The sequence below is a fragment of the Clinocottus analis genome, unplaced genomic scaffold, assembly GCF_023055335.1.
Source record: "Clinocottus analis isolate CAN_PGR_092001 unplaced genomic scaffold, fCliAna1.0.p SCAF_5, whole genome shotgun sequence".
NCBI classification, from domain to species: domain Eukaryota; kingdom Metazoa; phylum Chordata; class Actinopteri; order Perciformes; family Cottidae; genus Clinocottus; species Clinocottus analis.
The window spans coordinates 13,350,414-13,357,657 of record NW_027176207.1 but is presented as its reverse complement, the minus strand read 5'-3'; positions in this window follow the sequence as shown (position 1 = coordinate 13,357,657).

The following is a 7,244-nucleotide window of genomic DNA, read 5'->3' as shown; positions in this document are numbered from 1 at the left end:
ATTGGTATATATTGAATATAGTCTAAACCAGGGGTGCGGAATTTTTTTTGGCTCAGGGGCCACAATGAATTTTAAAATCTGACAGACAGCCAGGCCTAGCATAGTAAAGCTGCGTTCTCACCAAACGCGTTGCGAATGTTACTGTTACGGACCATAATATTATCCATAGTCCAACAACAGCGTCTGAATGACGGCCACTATACCAGCGCTACTTCAGGCGGACCAGCAGCAGTTTGATTCAGCAAAGACAGGATGCCGATGATGACGTAGTGCTTTTCAATGCTGATTGGCTGACGCCACGCGTCAACGGTGGTATTCGCGTCGCCCGGCCGAAAATGTGCTTTTTTTCCTCAAACCATTCGCATCTGTGCATTGACTTTGCATGTAATACCCACGTGCGTCAAATTCACAATGTTTTTGATGCGAACACAGCATTAGCCTGCTTGCTGGGAAAGTGGCGGCTGATATTCTTTGAACTGCAATGGTTTCTTGGCAAATTAGACATACAGGGCTTGATCGTACTTCTGTGAAAACATATTTAGTCAACTCATTGAACAATCGACTTCTCTTTTCTTTGGTCCACTCATCGTTACAGAAGGGCTCAGTGCAGGAAGCGGCTGGAGGCAGAACCGAGATGTCACGTGAGCGCAGGGCGGCGCAGCCCCGTCGGTCTGATGTGCTTCTTTATGCCGAGGAAAAATACTCTGGATGCAGCGGTCAGTTCATTGTATATATATATATATATATATATATATATATATATATATATATATATATATATATATATATATATATATATATATATATATATATATATATATATATAATTATTATTATTAAAACGGCCGTATACAGCCCACGGGCCGTAGTTTGCCACCACTGCTTTAAACTGATAGACACAAGTTTAAAATGTGCAGGAAATACATGTTTTGTACACGACGCAAAACCAGGAAAGATATTTAGAGTCATTAAACACTTGTGTAAACAATGTTTTCATTTAACAAATTAATTCAGTAGGCCAATGAATAAACATATCCAGAAAGCAGCCTCTCTTGTAGTTCCCCGGACCACCAACAGAGGCAGGTGACGTCTCTCTGCTCGTCACATTTCAATGAAATGCAGCTTGCTATTATTTTAAAGTTAATGCTATTCACTCATTTAGTTTATAGAAACTCTATCGTATGTCAAAGACATCTTCACACCGATCAGAATTACGAGTGTGTAGCAAAGATCTCCCATTTCCAGCCATGAACAATAAGACAAACTAATATTGCTCTGGAGAATTATTAAAAATGATATTCATTTTCTTTTGCACAACATAACTGTGTACTAACAAATAATTAAATTATAGTAAAAAAGCTGTACAAACAATAATACTAATACAAGTGGAAGTATAGTATGTATTTTTTTGTATTTTAATTTTGTTCAAAATGTAAAAGTAAACAAAACAAAAGCAAATCCAAGACTGATATGCTTTTTATTTTCCTCACTCTTTCCTGAAAATCCGTGCACCTCTTCTGTTGAACTATTATTTCGACAGCAAAATGTAAACTGATTCAAGCCAAACAGTCGGTGTCTGGAGTCAAGGAGAAATCCAAAACCCCATACCAACTATCCTGACTCATGACTGTTTCATATTTAAGAGAATGTTTCGTCAGCTAATACAAACAATCACTGAAAGATGATGTTGAAACAGCATTACGACCTGACTGAATCAGCAGAGTTGCATTTATTGATCACTGAGTTGCATCTTTATCATCAGCCTACATCAGCAACAGTCATGACAACTGGTCTGAAACATGAGGAAGACTCATTTCAGTGCTTGTGCTTGCGGTGGCTTTTTATCTTCATCATTGCTGCTGGCAATAAAAGCGTTGAGCACACTGCTGCGTTTGTTAACAGCGCTGAAAGAGTTAATGCTGTGGACAGTACTTTCTGGAGTGACACACTTTCTGATCTTTGCTCTTAACTAGTTTTCTTTGGGGGAGCTCACATGCAGAACATATGCTATTAGCTAATTTTGGAACAAAGAGATGTTCATATTCTAAAGGACTCCATCGCTGCACTGCTTGGATTTGATCAAAAGTTGCTGTTGAACCAGAATGAAGACGCAAACAGGCATCACGTTGTTTCACAGATACATGCTCAATCAAACCTGAGTGTAATTAGTGGTAGTGAATGGTACACACAAGTATGTACACACTTCTTTTTCCGGCAGTATACACATCTATCCACCCAAAAGCCATTGGATCATACGGGAGAGTTTACCCAACAAAAAAAGAAGAAAAAAATCTGCCTGTCTTCCTACCTGCAGGTCTACCAGTGTGTCCTTTGCCCGACTGCCTACCTGCCTGTCTATCTGCCTGTCTATCAGGTAGTCTATACCTATCTGCCTCTTAGGTAATTGTTATTTAAGTTTATTGGATTCCTACATGACGTCACACACCAATAATTAAGTTTTGTTAGTTGTAAGTTATATGTTAATTTTTCTCGGATGCATGGACATTTTGATGAAAGCCGACATGAGCTCCCTTGTTTAACATGAAGTGGTGCACGTTTGCGTGTCTGCAGAACCAAGAGTTTAAATCACGAATTGCGAAACAAAACTTTGGTGTCCAGTTTACTTTTTACTCTCATGAAGCAGTGAGGGATAAATACTGCTCGAGAGCACTATTGGCATGATTTGTTACCCAAAGACACACTGATAGCCATCCATGTGCCTCATTATTTAATTCTCTCAGGCAGCTTCTATGAGGACTTACCACTAGATGGGGTCCCAACCTTGATTTTAACTGCAACAACAGCAACAGCTGGCCGGCTGGTACTGCTACAGGAGGGGCGGTGTTAGCGGCTTCACATTTAGAGACATGATCATTTGAGAAAGCAATGACACTACTTATTTAGTGGCACTAGCTAAACAGTTGTTGATGTAATTTTGTCATGCTTTTTTTGTTGTCCTCATACTGTCAGTCAAGACAACAGAGCCACTTGCTACTTGACAGATGAGGCTGAGCATGTGATTAGTGGCAGGGTGAGTAATACGTCTCTAGAAATGGAGCCAGTGTTGCTCATCAGGCAGAGTGGAGCTGTGAGGCTCACACAAAGCGTGACTGACTCGCAAACAGGTCACAAAATCCCCAACACTTTGGAGACTCGATTGATAGCAGGGTGCGCAATGGATGGACGTGGTGTGTCCTTGAGGTTGTCGCCATCGCTGGAAGAGATAAACCAGGGTGGTGTGGTGGTGAAAGAAGAGAGACGATATATACTGAATGATGCTCTCACTTCAGTCCTGAGGTCAAAGGAAACACAATTTTTGAGCCGTATTTTATTATGTGGCCTATGATGCACACAAATGACTACCTGCCTTAAAAAGTATTGCGTTGCTTTAAAATTGCATGTTCTTGGAAGTGGCTGAGTGAATGTCACGTGCACACAGGCAAACTGTGCTAACCTCATTTTAAACCCCAAAATTGGTTTTCCGATGTAGATTATTTCCGCAGCGCAATGACCTGTTGGCAGCCATATTTGTTGACCACTTCTTTTAAATGCTGTTTTAACTGGCACGCCGTCCTGGCACGACGGGGGAGAATGGAACTTGGACATTACTGATTCCATACTGAAGCTTATACAGCTGTTGCCACATAATTAAATCGCAGTTCTTTGCGGTCACGTCAACGGCACAAGCTTTTAATTAAGTCACCAGACATGTCGTATGTGATTCAATTACATCACAAGCAAATTGTCTCGGCCCGTAATAAAAGCAGATCTAAAGTAAAATTACTTAAATGGCATGAATACATGTCTGTGTTCTTTTCTTGCGACTCTGACAGCCCATGGTCTGTTAACCCCTGAGAATCCATTTTGAATTCATTTGGATTTCCTCACTCCCAGATTAGCTAATCTAGATTTAATTGAGATAGATTCAATTTGTTTAATTCTAATTGATGTGAACTGTATGTGCTGTCTAATGGCAGAAAGTCAATGACCTCCAGAAATAATAATTGCATTACTTTGGTTATATTATTGTCTTATCAGGATATTTCATTCAGATTTACTGTTTACTTTAGTTGGAAATTTAGGAAATCCATTAGAGTGGCTTGACACCACTGTGTGCATTAACTACGGGGTCAGAGCCTAGAGGCATTTAGCTTAGCTTAGCATGAAGATCAGAAGCAGGAAGAAAAACTAAAAAAATATGCCTGTCTGCACCTCTGAACTCACTAATTGACCCATTGTGTCTCTTTTGTCTAAACCGTTTAGACTCTGAAATATAAAACAACTAATTGAAGGTTTACGTGCAGTTTCGTGCTGCCTTAATTTATCTCTGAACCCATTGACTTCCAGAAGGTTGTGAGAAGAAACAGCAACTGGAACACTCTGCTCCAACAGCTGGTAAAATTTGGTGACAGATGAACTATGGTATTCCACAGGAAGTGACATCGCCTGACACCGAAGACCAGCCAATAGGAGAGAGCAAGCAACCTTGTTTGTTGCCAGTAGATTTCATGCTTCACACATCATGTTTGAGATGGGATAATTTTGTAAATGTCAAATTTTCGAAATCACCGCAGATATGGATAGATGAATATATAGATAGATAAATGGGTTTGTGCTGCAGAACAATGAGAGAAAAAAGGAAAATGTCAAAGTATAAGCTCGAGAAGCGCTGTACAAACAAGCAGCGGAACAAGAAGGCAGCCTCTCTGATATAATGGGGATGTTGAAAGTGTGTTGCAGTGATCCTTTGGAGGGTTTAGATCTTGCAACATTCCTCAGTATTGCAGAGAGCTGATGTTCATGCCTCGCCCTGCTCCCTTCATCCTTCGCGTACCTCTTTTTGGGCCGTCTTCGGGGGCTTTCCTACGGTGCTGGTCATGTGTGCAGCTGGGGATGGAGGCCATGCAACGCTAATCCTCCTCCCCAGCTCAGGAAAGTACCCTTCCTCCCTGTGCAGAACGAAAACAACAAAGAGCTGAGTGTGGCTGCAGCCTGCGGGGTTCAGTGCACCCACCAGAACATGTCCAAGAGTCACAGCTTGCTGCTCCCTCCTACCCATCTATCCACGCATGACTCTCCCTCTCTCTCTCTCTCTCTCTCTCCGACTTTCTCTCTTTTGACCCTCTTTTCAACCTACGAAAGACACGTGCGGTTGCAGACTGCAATGTAACGTACCTCCGTTTCATACCAGAAATAGAGGACTTTAGAAGGTCAAAAGGGAGGAAAAATAGAACGCTACAAAAGACAGTGTGATCATGGCAGGTTTTATGGAAGCAACATTAACCCTATTATATTATTCCATATGACTGTATGATGTATGAATACAGTAAAATAGTCTCAATCCCAGAATGGAAACAAAGAATTGAAGAAACAAAGTGAAACTGTAAGCTATAAAAACAAAAGACTTACAGTCGAACCAGTTTGGTTCAGATTAAATGACCTCATCAAGACATACTATACATGGATTGATGTCCCCCTTTGGGACATATTGTAATAACTTTGGTAATCTACTGACTTTTCTTCTAGTGCCATCATCTGGACAAAATCTTATGACAAAATACCTGCAAAATTAACAGCTTTCCCATCCACCTCAGCTGTAATTTGTCTTTAGTACGGATTAGCAAGTGTTAGCATGCTAACATGCGATACAAAACTAAGATGGTCGACTACCTCATACATATATATATATATATATATATACATTGCCATTGAGAAAATGTGCGGATGTGTTTATTCCATTTAGCTCAAAGCAACCCCGGTGACAAACAGCCTCACAGAGACACTTCCACGGCTGTAGACCCTTGGCCTTGTTGCATGTCAGTACAAGAGATAAGCGATGATATGATATAATATTACCTGAAGGCAACCTTTTAAAAAGCTTAATTTCAAACACATGCGGCTTTCGTATAAACTCACAGCAGCATTACATTTCCAGTGGTACAGTAAAACAATGTCTACATGGAGGTGTGTTGTTAGATCACATTTACAGCCAAAATGTCGCGTATTTTTACAAGTCTGTTTTAAAAAGACATCTTGCCTGAGACTGAAAGGATTAGTCAGCAGAAAAGACAACACCGGAGTGAAAAGGCAGAGGAGGATAAAACACAGAGCACGTGGGACTGACAGCAGCTTCTTTTTAAAGACAAATGGATTGTTTCCGCAACAGGTTTTATTGTGATGCCTTGCCATGTTACTTAGTGAGTAAAACATTATATCCAAGTGAAAAGTATACCGAAAAAGACATTAAACATGTTTCCATCTGCTGATTGAACAATTAACAATTATATTCCTTTCTTGGGACATTTTGAAGATTTTTAGTATTTGAGAAGTTTTCCACTGGTGGTTATATTTTGTAAAACCAACAAAGGAAATTCTTTGAACTAGTGTGTGTATTCATTGTCAGGATTGTGTGTGTGTGTGTGTGTGTGTGTGTGTGTGTGTGTGTGTGGAATTTAAGTATCCACTGTTGATTGTAAATGAACAAAGGTGGAATGTGTTAACCAACCGGCAATGATATTAATCCACTGAAAGCCTTCTTTGACTTCTTTTCCTCCTTTCAAACGTTTTTTAAATAATTTGACCAGATGGGAATACTTGTTTTTTTCAATTCACTTCCTGGTTATGATGACGTCAGTGCAGTAGGAGTGTAACAACCTAGAATGTAACAGGTGTAAGAAAACTTCAAATGCCTAATATGGCAAGACAAAATAAATAGATGTAATCTAAAGACATTTCCCAGAATGTGATTATGTTTCCTGCATTTCATTTTGAATATAAAGTATTTTCCCAAATAGATTTTCAAAAAAAAATCACAATGATAATAACTGTATGCAAAACCATTCAAATGGATGACTACATTTTGGGTCTTTAAAGCATCATGTAAAATATTAAGACCTTGTTACAGCTTGAAAAATGACATTGTATCCTGATAATCGTTTATTTGAAACAAATGCACACACTTGAGAACAAGTGAAACAACCTTGTATCCCATTGGCAGAATAAAATATCCCAATTGCCAGTCAAGCCTTTCAATTATAGAATAACTTGTTCGTGTGGACATCTTTATTGTTAATGCATTTGGAACACACATTCCGTGCGTAATTACACATTTGGTAGCTTTCTGACTTTAGTATTTCCTAAGTGAGTGTCATGTTTATGACAGCCAGAGCATATTTGTTTGCAGGGAGGTTGGTTGGCTACTGGCAGAGTTTGTAGATCACCCCCTCCTCTCTCACTCTCTCGCT